The 12796-nt window shown below is 33.6% G+C and overlaps 1 long non-coding RNA gene across 1 annotated transcript in view; it reads left to right on the forward strand.

Annotated features, from left to right (window-relative positions):
* LOC123231692 overlaps positions 1 to 12096 on the forward strand; it is a 57394-nt gene extending 45298 nt beyond the window's left edge. Inside the window, exon 4 of the long non-coding RNA XR_006505119.1 lies at positions 11990 to 12096. This is a non-coding gene — a long non-coding RNA (uncharacterized LOC123231692). The remainder of the gene's footprint in view (positions 1 to 11989) is intronic.
* Positions 12097 to 12796: the final 700 nt, after the last annotated feature.

The raw sequence follows: 12796 nt of genomic DNA on the forward strand, positions 1-12796 counted from the left end.
GAAAAAGTAGATATTGGTCTAGATTCAATTGAGTTAAACATATATGAAGGGCCTACTATGCATGAGCCATTTTTTTCACTGATTGAGATACAAAGTAGAAAAACACTAGTTTTGATTTTCATTTTATCTTTCCATGTCATACTCTTAATATTCTGCTAAAACTGAGCATCGGATTCCTTAATAAGGTCATATTTGATTTTTTTTTATTTTTTAAACCCTTAACTTCTGTGTATTGACTTATAGGTGGAAGAGTGGTAAGGGTAGGCAATGGGGGTCAAGTGACTTGCCCAGGGTCACACAGCTGGGAAGTGTCTGAGGTCGGATTTGAACCTAGGACCTCCTGTCTCTAGGCCTGGCTCTCAATCCACTGAGCTACCCAGCTGCCCCCTATTCCTTAATAAGGTCATATTTGATTTTAACAACTAACTTGGAAGAAAGAATTAAGGGAATATGAAAATAAAAGTTTGTCAGCGAAATTGGAAACTAGCAACAATTTCCAAACAACATATAAACCTCCAAGAAATGATACCTTAAATGTTCTTGATTTATTTATATCCCTTAGTAGCACATGAGAGTTATACAATAAAGAAATTGGCCGCTCTTGACCCTGCACATAGTTTCTCAGTATCAGTCTCATTTAAACATTTCTTCCAAACACCCTCTTTTTTGGGCAACTGGCAAAATCTCACACAATATTTGAACGACAAAAACAGTTAAGTTCAAAGGTTTATTGAAAGAAAGAAGCCATTGTTTTCATATTTAGCTGCTATGAACTATTTCACATAAATCACAGTAATTTATATTCTTACACCATGTAAATTACTAGGAAAAGAGATCCACTTAAATTGGGATAACATAGGTTTGTACCCCAAAGAGATAATAAAAAAATGTTTGCACAAAAATATTCATAGCCACATTCTTTGTGGTGGCAAAAAATTGGGAAATGAGGGGGTGTCCCTTAATTGGGGAATGGCTAAACAAATTGTGATATATGATGGTGCTATTGTGCTATATGGAATGATAAACAACTCAATTTCTATATGAACTGGAAAGACACCCACAAACTGACGCGAAGTAAAATAAGCAGAACCAGGAGAACATTTTATACAGAAACTGAAACACTGTGGAACAATTTATGTACTTGACTTTGCTACTAATAGCAATGCAATGATTCAGGACAATCCTGAGGGACTTATGAGAAAGAAGCTATCCATACCAAGAGAAAGAAATGTGGGAGTAGAAACACAGAAGAAAAACATATGATTTATCACTTGTTTATATGGGTATAGGATTTAGGGGATCAGTTTTTAAAAGATGACTCTCTTACAAAAATGAATGATATGGAAATAGGCACTGAGTGATAATACATGTATAACCCAGTGGAATTGCTTATCAGCTGCAGGAGGGGGAAGTGGGAGGGGAAAAACATGAATTATGTAACTATGGAAAACTACTTATAAATAAATATTTTAAAAGGGTAAAAAATAAATAAACTAGGATAATGTGAGATTCTGACCTTGTGAATTATTTTTAACTGAAACTCAAGAATATAATTATTTTTAAAATGAAATTACAAAGAAAAAGTTATGATCTATCCCTTTTAAGTCACATGTGAAATCATTTTAACAACTGTTACCTGACATCAGACTTCTCTCCACTCTCTTTACTTCCCTCTCCTCCTCCCAAGACAATAAATAATTTAATATAGGTTATATCAGTGCTATAACATAATACATATTTCCATATTTCTCATATGATGAAAGGACATCATGAGGAAATTAAGTTGAAAAGTCATGTTTTGATCTGCAAATTCTGATAGTTTCTTCTTTGGCTGGAGATAGCATTTTTCATCATGAATCCCTTTGGAATTATCTTAGAACCTTACATTATTGATAATAGTTTAGTCCTTTAGAGTTAATCATCATACAATATTTCTGTTACTATATTCAATGCATTCATGATTCTATCAACTTTATTTTGTATGAATTCATATGTCTTTCCAGGTTCTTCTGAATTCACCCTATTTATCACTTCTTATAATGCAATAATATTCCATTAGAATCATATACCACAATTTGTTCAGAACATACATTTAATGAATTCTTATTGTTGATTCTTTGGAACATTAACAAATTAGGAATTGTTCTATTTTCTGACATCTAAAAATAATACTTTAGGATTCATTTATATCTTCTTGATATTCATGTCAGTGTCTCCAAAATTTATAGCCTTACTAGAATTTGGACAATGACTGATGTAGCAGAATGAGAGAATCTAGATAAGATGAAATAAAATTAATACACTAATCTTTTTTATTATTTCTCTTTTAGGGAAAAGGAATAGAATTCTTCAATAACTTTTTTTAAAAGAAAAATACACATGGACATCTTGAAATAATTGTTGTTCTTATTCAGTCATTCATTCATGTCTGATTCTTCATGACCCCATAGATCATTAGCACACAATAAATGCCTTTCTATCTGTCACTATCTTTTAAAACCTGTTCCAGTTTCCATAACACTATCTGCCCATCTCATCCCCTGCCATCCTCTTCTCCTTTTGCCTCGATCTTTCCAAACATCAGGGTCTTTTCTAATGAATCATGACTTCTTGTTACATGGCCAAAGTACTTAAGCTTCAGCTTCAGTATTTGATCTTCCAATGAATGATCTAAATTCATTTTAGGATGACTTTAAGGATTGACTGATTTGATCTCCATGCTGTCGAAGGGGCTCTTAAAAGTCTTCTCCAACACCACAGTTGAAAGTGTTGACTTTGCAGTGCTCAGCTTTTCTTATAGTGCAACTCTCACAGTCATATATAGCTACTGAAAAAACAATAACTGACTATATGGACATTTGTTGGCTAGATAACATCTCTGCTTTTTAGTATGCTGTCCAGATTTGTCATAGCTCTCCTTCCAAGAAGCAAGTGTCTTTTGATTTCATGGCTGAAGTCACTGTCTGTAGTGATCTTTAAACCCAAGACTATAAAATCTGACACTGCTTCCATTTCTTCTCCCTCTATTTTCCAGGAAGTAATGGGACCAGGAGCCAAGATCTTTGTTTTTTATCATAAGTTTCAAGCCAGCTTTTATACTCTTCTCTTTCACCCTCATTAAGAGGCTTCTTAATTCTTTTTCACTTTCTGCCTTGATATTGTCTGTATATCTGAAACTGTTGGTATTTCTCCGGGTAACCTTAATTCTGAATTTTAATTTGTCTAGTCTGGCATTTTGCATGATGTATTCTGCATATAAATTAAATAAATTAGGTAACAATATGCAGACATTGTTTTTCTATCTTAAACCAATCAGTTGTCCCATGTTTGGTTCTGTTATTTCTTGACACACATATAGGTCCTACATGATCTGGTACTCTCATTTCTTAGAGGACTTGCCACATTTTGTTACAATCCACACAAAGGCTTTATGTATTGTATGTATGTATAATTCTTTGGTGTATTCTTGCCACCTCTTCTGACTTTTATTTATTCCCTATCATTTTTGACTATTAAAATGCCAATTTTTCCAAGAAACATTCATTCCCTTGATATCTCTACTTTTCTTGAAGAGATCTCTTTCATTCTATTGCTTTCTCATATTTCTTTGCATTGCTCACTTAAGAAAACTTTTTCTTTCCTTGCTCTTCTCTGGAATTCTGCATTTAATTGGGTAAATCTTTCCCTTTCTCCTTTATCTTTTGCTTTTTCCTCTTTCTTCAAGTATCTGTAAAGCCATTTAGCTTTCTTGCTCTTCTCTTTTGGGAGATTTTTTTATTGCTGCTTCCTGTACAATATGAGAAACCCATTTCTTCTTTTTTCTTTTTTTAATTATAATAAAAATTTTCCAGAGCATGTCGATACAATTTTCAATATTCATTTTCTGATATTTTAAATGCATGTTCTCTTTCCCTCTCATTTTTCCTCCTCCCCCAATAAGGTTGGTAATATGATATAGGTTGAACATATATTATCATAATAAATATTTCTTAGTTCATCATGTTGTGAAAGAAGACATTGCTTACACTAGAGAGAAGTGCATGGAGGAAAAAAAGCAAAAAATCGTATGTTTCATTTTACATTCAGACTTGGTCTCTTCATTCTGTTTTGATGGATAACTTTATTTCATCATGAGTCCCTCAGAGTTGTCCTGGATCCTTGCATTGTTCATAACAGTTAAGTAATTCATAGTTGATAATCAGACATTATTGTTGTTACTGTATACAACATTCTCCTGGTTCTGCTGCTCACTTCACTTTGCATGACTTCATATAAGCCTTTCCAGGGGACTTTGTGATCATATTATTATTTATTTCTTATGGTACAAAAGTATTGGCTTACAAACATATACCACCACTTGTTCAGCCAGTCCCCAATTGATACACAACTCCCTTTGGTTTCCAGTTTTTGCCATCACAAAAAGAGTTGTTTTAAGTATTTTTATATAGGTAGGTTCTCTTCCTCTATCTTTAATCTCTTTGGGATGCAGACCTAGTATTGTTTTTGCTACTTCATTTCTTCTAAGGGATTTTTGCTCACAATAGTACATGTAATGATCTCCTGAATTAAATTCACCCATTCCCATCCTTTTTTTACTGACATCCAAGATGTCAATATTTAAACTTTTCATCTCCATCTCCTGTTTGACCACATTCCGCTTGCCTTGGTTCATAGAGCCTATACCTATGCAACATCGATCTTTATATCATCTGACTTTTTTCATCAAGTCACATCAGCAGCTGAGATGCCTTTCACCTCTGGCCCAGCTGCTTAATTAGTATGAAACCTACTTGTAGTTGTCCTCTGCTTTTCCTCAATAGCATCTTGGACTCTTTCCAACCTGAAGGGCATATTTTCTGACATCATCTCTTTTATCATTTGAAACTGTTCATGGGTTTTCTTGGCAAAGATACCAAAATGGTTTGCCATGTCCTTCTCCAGTGAATCACCTTTTGTCAGATATCTACATCATGGCCTATCCATCTTGGAAAACCCTGCACAATATAACTCATAGTTTCACTGAGCTACATAAGTCCCTCTACCATGATGAGGTAATGATTCAGGAGGAGCCAAAAATGATACAAAAGATTTTCCACTCCAGATTTGATTTAGAAAGTCTTCTCATATAACAATATGTTTACATAATTCAAAAATGCACACTTCTATCAATTCTAAATTCCCTTCTCTCACTGTCTTACACTGATTTATATAAAGAGTTAGTTAGAAGGAATATTTTGTTATCTCACAGAAACTTTCTCATCAAGAGTGATATCAACAACATCAACAAATGCTGGAGAGATCTATCAGTGCAATGCATGGCTTTGAATGCAATGAAAATCATAAAATATAGATGTTTATATTTCCTAGCTTAGAGGACCTCACTATGTAGTGTAACTGACAAAATGTTAAATTGATAGGGAAAATCACACTTCAGTTAATAAGGCTAATAAAAGCTACATTCTACTGTAACATAATTAAAACTATACTCTGACACTGAAGACCTGTATGTACCAAACTATTTTACAGCAACATGAAACTTAACATGCTGAATAAATAACAATCTCGCATGGAAAAAGAAATATAATCAGAAACTATACATATTGAATAGTGAAGTTTAAAAGCATTAGAAACAAAAGGTTGTCACTCCATTGACTGTCTCAGCTATCCTAGTATGACTATGTTAGACATTTTATGAATGAAATACATTGAAGTCTCTGATTCTAATGGCTCTGTAGAAACTAAAAAGAAAGTCAAGTTATTCACTAAGAAATTACAAGGCTATTGTTTGGAACAAAGAGTATGTTTTCCTCACAAACATTATAACTAATACTAGCTAAATTCTCAGGCTAGTTCACAAAACTTGAACCCAAAACTATGTTAGGTATACTTGTGATTGTCCTATTTCAAATACAGCTATCATCTATAGCACCATCTCCATAAAAAAAACTAATTCTAGGGTCCACTATCCACAAACTCAATTACTTTCTTTCTGAATTGATTTCCTAAGGTATGATTAATTTTCTACAAAGCTATTCATATCTTTGTAATATGGTAACAAATAAAGTCTGCACTTCCCCTAATAGAAAATTACCCTTTTCCCCTATTTAAAAAAATGTACAAAAACAAAAGCATCATGACTATCTTCTTATAAGCAAACATTTTAAATTTCTGATGACCTCAAATACATTCATATGTTGCTATATGCTATACATAATACTTTCCATTCTTATCTTGATATATTCTTATTCTTTTTAAAATGATCATGTATAACATATAGCAAAAGAAAAAGTCTTGCTTTCAAAGAAATGACACTGGATTTGTATATTTTAATTAGTCTTTTCTCCTTCAAAGTAGTTATCTGAGGGTCAAGGAATAATATGCTAAAAACTATTTCAACTGAGCAAAAATTTTAGATATCTTCATACAGATTGTCTTCAAACCCATTCTATCAATAAAAAAGAAAATCATTGTTACAAGTGATTTTAACCGAAAGTCATATTGCCTAGCTTTATCTACAACATTATTTTGGCTACTTTAAAAAACAAATCAATCTTCAAAAAGAAGAAGAGTTTCACACTACTGAACGTACTCAAATAATATGACTTAAGTCATAACAATGATCCACAAACACTTTGAGCCATGGCACCATCATTAAAATAATTATATGGACTTCCAAAGGGGTTAGTTTGAAGATGACAGCAAACAACTAGAAGTGTAAGTTCTGGTATATTTATTTACTGACACTAATTGCTTCATAAACACATATGTATACTTAACAACAATAAGGATCATATCATCTGTTGCATAAACTAGGATAAGATAATGTTCTTGCTGGGTGCCAGTCCATTCAGACTTTAGCATAATCTATAGACTCTTCATATATCAAATAATGGAGTAGATTGGGATCTCATCAAGATAGGTATTCCTTTCCCCAATGGAGATCACCACTTATTCATTCCTGTCCATTTCGCATGCTTCTTATCACATATTCCACTTAATTCCTGACAGGGTCCCCCCCAGCCAATATACTAAGGGCCATCCTCATTTTCTCTTGACATCCACAAGGATACAGTGGAGCACATATGCTGTCAATTGGTTATTTTTCTTTGTTCAGACATTTCTTTGATGAAAACCGTTTAAGCCACTTCCTTGGTGATTCTCTCTGTAATGTATTACAGCCTCCTCATACCCACCAGGTACCTCTCCATCTCTCTTCCCTAAATTATCTTATAAAGTAGTCCTGAGAGAATTTCTTTAATGTAATTTTCAACTACTACTAATAAAATTGGTTAATTATTCATTGCGTGGTTTCAAATATACTTACTTAACTATTGTATATTACTAAAGACAAAGGAATACTATTGAATACTATGAGGTCTGCCAGGTCTGAATCCTGACTTGCATAAGTATTCTGCTGGCAATCAACAGTGTACTCTCCCTCCACAGCAGCAGTGCTCTTTGGCCCTAAATCCCATATGAACAATGACATATTGCATCAGGTTGCACTTTTAATGTGGCACAGCTGTTAAAAGCTGGAAAATGAAAGTATCAGACAGATGCTTTCGGATCCAGCAGAGATAGTCCTGTAAGAAGGTCTCATGTGGGGATTTTAGTTCTTGTTCACATGAAACTGCCCCACCAGGATTGCCCAAATACTGTCCAACTCAGGAAAAGGGTTACAAGGGCTTCTTAGAAACTGAATTACATAGGTGTGCTATGCACAAAGGATCAAAGGTCTTTAAAGTCACAGTGGCAACCACTGATAGAAGCATCATTATTGTGACCAACTTCAAAGTTAAAAGTATAATGAGGTATAAAGGATTTGCATCTATGCCAGCAGGTTCTCTGTAATTGGAACTACATATACTGTGGAAATTCCTTGGCTCAAAAGAGTGTTAAGGAAAGACTCTAAGCAAATATGTGAATTTCCCAACATATTTGGGGGAAAAAATCTTGTTTCAGAAAGGAGGGTGATTCAGGAATTTAGCCTGGGACACCAAGATTTTTAATTTTATCCACCTGGGTATTGGAATGAAATGGAATTTCATCATTACACACAAGCATGGACACATTTTTCATAGCTCCACTTTTTAACAGAGTTCCAACTTATTATACAATGGGAAAGGGTAAAGCTCCAAAAAATTGTACCCATATAGTACCATTATTTTACAGTAGTAATGTTGCCTATAATCTACTTTTACTATTTAGATAGAATGAAAATTTTGATTATCAATAAAGAGCTTTATAAGTTTTTCCATGCATTCTATGTGTTTATAACCTGTTGGGAAATATGGGGCTATTAGGGAAATTATTGCTATTATTTAGCATTTGTGTTATATTTCCTATTTTAAATGTTTTATTATAATTAGATAAGAAAACTTCTTGGTGATATTATTTGGAAGATCTCATATATAACCTGGAATTTTAATAACTTTAAAGACAAAAATTCCTACAGAAGTGACCCAAGTGTAGCAAGCACCTTTATAATTTATCTTCTCTGAAGAAAAAAGTGTTCATATTCTCACATTTCAATACGTGTCTTTAAATGTGGATAAGTTACATTTTATTACAACCTATAATTACCCTTACTAACCAAAATGAGCTATAATTTCTCAAAAATTTGCATTTCTTGTCCATATTAGTTGTCTCTTTTCTTTCAACCACATCTGCTCCATTTAATTTTATTGACTATAGTCTCTCTATTTTCTTAAAGTGAATACACACACACAAAAATACACACATACATACTACTGACTAATAATATTAGGAAACTACATTCTTCCAAGACAGAAAGTCAAAAGTTTTGTCAAGAAGAGATGTGTTCTGAATCTGAATGATTTCAGCATTAACCAAATGGCTGGATACTATGAATAAGGCTAAACATGGAGGTCTCGACTTTTCCCAATGGTGACAGTAAAATCCTTATTAAAGTGGCTTATTGTAACTAGTTATAGTATGACTATATTTATAATAATTCCCGAATTTTTTATCAAGTTGGTACCAAGTCACAGCTACCTGGGTCACTTCAACTATGTAAATCTGGCCCCATAAATGTTTCCAAATAGTGACTTTGGGGTGATGGGAGTAGGGAAGGGCCTTATTATTGCTAGATAAATATCAATTATAAAAACTAATGTACATAGCATTCTTATTTTTAAAATATAAACATCAAGAAATTCCAAGAGTTATCTTTCCAATAAATAACAACTCAATCTCTCATATAAATATAGTATTTTCAATTACTGGATATGTTAATACCTCCCTTGCCCTATCTCATGTCACAAAGAGCTTTTAAACAACACAAGAAGCTTCCTTTGAAGTCAATGGAAATTGTTCATATAGATTTTGCAGGACATGGAATAGCCTGAGAATGAGTTTCTTCAAGCATTGTTTATACATATGTTGGAAAAACATGGCAATTATATCTTTAAATTCGCTATGTTTTATCTTTTTTATAACCTTAAAGATAGTTGAACTTGTCTTGTATATTGTAAGCATGGCATTGTTTCTTTAATTTTCTCATCTTCAAAACAAGTTGATAAAATAATTATAATTTCACTACATTTCTGAATTTAAACATTTAAGAAAAATGAAAATATTTATGAAAAATATCCATCATAACATGAGATAGTCTAGATACATAACACATTTAAGCTGCAATCTAGAAAGATAAAATGTAGAATTGCCACAATTTTGAATGATTTTTTATGTTCCCTCAATTAATTTTTTTTTACAAGTGGCAGGTAGATAACACCTGGAAAATAACTTCTGGAGCTGTGTAATGCATGTATATCTCTAGAGAGGAGATTAAATCATTTTCAGAAGGTGTTCATTATATTCTTTTTTTAACCCTTACCTTCTGTCTCAAAGTTGATATTAAGTATCAAGGCAGAAGATTAGTAAGGAATAGGCAAATGGGACTTGCCCAGGGTTACACAGCTAGGAGTGGCTGAGTTCAGATTTGAACCCAATGGTTTTATTTTATATCCACTGAGCCACCTAGCTGCCCCCATTTATTATATTCTTGAAAACTTTCTTAGGAATTCTAAAATTATCCACCATACATTCTTCACATACCTTAATTCAAAAGAGCTTCCCTATATTTTATCTTTTCTCCTATATTCTCGAAGGAACAATTAGGAGAAAGATAACAAAAATGATTAGAGGAAAGGAATACACAACCAATGAATAATGAGCCAAATCTTAGGAACTGAATTGATTACTGGAAGAGATTCCAGAAAAGAGTGGGCAAGAGTTCATGATGTTAACTTGAGGAAGAGAAGATTCAGGGGAAACATGAAATATTTATGTAGTAAAGGAATGCCATTTAGGAAAGGATTTAGAATTTATTTTCTTGGCTCTAGGAGGCAGACCAAGAGATAAAGGGTAAAATTACAAAGAGATAAAATTATACTTTATGAAAGAAGAAAGTTTCTCACAATTAGGGTGACCCAAAAGTATAGGTAGCAAATTGACCCTCATTGGAGGTCTTCAAAAGAAGGCTAAATGATCATTTGACTTTGTTGTAAGGAGATTTGTGATCAGCTACAAGTTACACTCTGAAATTCTGAGATACCAAGATTCTGGGACTTTAGAATAATTGAATACAATAAGTAGTGGATGTTTCTGCTGTCTTTCCATTCCCAGCACTTCACACATAGTTGACAATAGACGTTTGTTAAATTGAACTGGAGATGAGTGAGTAGAAGAAGATGAAAGTAGTATGCATCTAATTATCAAGTTACAAGAAATTAAATGCCCCCTGTTTGTAACTCTACTCCAAATCCTGGGAGGCAGAGTGTGTCTGTTTATAACTATGTTGTTGTTCAGTTATTCAGTGGTGTCTGACTCTATGTCCATGGGACACTCTCAGAAAAGATACTGTAGTCGTTTGCTATTTTCTTTTCCAGTATGTACTCGTTTTACAGATGAGGACCTAAAGTAAATGGGGATTAAATGAATTGTCCAGGGTCAAACAGCTAGTAAGTATCTGAGTCTGGATTTGAACTCAGCTATTATTGATTATGAGCCCAGTGTCTATGTACATATCTATATGTTCCCAAAAATACATTTTGGAAGAGAAGAAATAAATAGCTGCAAATAATCTATGACCAGTCCACTAATAAATTAATAAATTCTTAGCAAAGATATAGTTTATGTTTTGAATACCTCTAATTGATACATTGTGTCATTTGAGGGTGAGACTGGGAAGGAAAGGTGAAAGCTTCTCACAAAACATTCTCTTCTGAAAAGAAGACAAACAAAACAATCTTCTCTTGGCTGATTATACGGGTGGAAGCAGATTACATAAAGATGTTTCACATGACCTCTTCTGAAGGCTATGAAATTTATAGCTTTAAGAATGCTGAAATTGTGTCCAGTGTTCTTTATATAGCAGTGTCCATTAAAGTTTTGACAAATGAATAAATGGCTCTAGTGAAAATATCACAGTCACAGTTACTTCCAAAGGAAAATATGAGAATGCAAAAAGTAGCAGGTGGGTCACTCTAATAACAGCATCTAAATACCAAATTATATCTCCTTTAGTCTTGAAATCTTGCTGTGTCAATGGATCTTGTCTAGCAGGGTGCAGTGGAAGTTCTGATTAGCCACTGAGACCTTAGCAATCTCTTCTCCAATGTGAGATCATTCAGGAAAAGGAATAGCTAGGACTCACCTTTTAAATCACCCTTGCCTGTAGATATCCCATTGTATTATTTGTCTTCAAAATGTCCCTTGTTCCATTTTCTTGTTCAGTTATGCTCGTTAGTGATAGTAGAAGGAAGCACAGAAAGAAAAAACAGAACAAGTATCCTAGACTAAGTTAGAAAGTATCTATCTTTCATAGGAATAGCCTCAGAAGTGATAATCCTCGCAGTAAACCATTCAAATTCCTCATCATTTTTACAAGCAACCATTTTTTTCCTGATAACTACTCAAAATCTGTCTACTATAACTTAAATGTGTCCTCTTGCTTTTGTTTATTTAGGAATAAAATTAAAGTGTTCCTGCATATACACTATAAAGAATTGGACTTTCCAACCATTCTGGAGGGCAATTTGGAATTGTGCCCAAAGGACGTTAAAAGACTGCCTGCCCTTTGATTCAGCCATACCACTGCTGGGTTTGTACCCCAAAGAGATAATAAGGGATAAGACTTGTACAAAAATATTTATGGCCACGCTCTTTGTGGTGGCAAAAAAAAAAAATTGGAAAATGAGGGGTTGTCCATTGATTAGGAAATAGCTGAACAAATCGTGGTATCTGTTGGTGATGGAATACTATTGTGCTGAAAGGAATGATGAACTGGAGGAATTCCATGTGAACTGGAAAGACCTCCAGGAAGTGATGCAGAGGAAAAGGAGCAGAACCAGGAGAACATTGTACACAGAGACTGATATATTATGGCACAATCAAATGTAACAGACTTTTCTACTAGCAGCAATGCAATGACCTAGGACAACACTGAGGAACATATAAGAAAGAATCCTATACACATCCAGAAAAAGAACTGTGGGAAAAGAAACACAGAAGAAAAACATATAATTGATCAAGTGGTTCGATGGGGAAACGATTGGGGTTTTGGCATTAAAAGATCACTCTATTACAGATATGAATAAGATTGAAATAGATTTTGAACAGTGATACATGTATAACTCCGTGGAATTGCTTGTCAGCTCTAGGAGGGGTGGAAGGAAGAGATGTGGGAAAATCATGAATCATGTAACCGTGAAAAATATTCTAAATTAATTCATTAATTTCATTTTAAAAAAAGACCTGGACTGGCAGTTCAACT

The sequence above is a fragment of the Gracilinanus agilis genome, chromosome 1, assembly GCF_016433145.1.
Source record: "Gracilinanus agilis isolate LMUSP501 chromosome 1, AgileGrace, whole genome shotgun sequence".
Taxonomy (NCBI): domain Eukaryota; kingdom Metazoa; phylum Chordata; class Mammalia; order Didelphimorphia; family Didelphidae; genus Gracilinanus; species Gracilinanus agilis.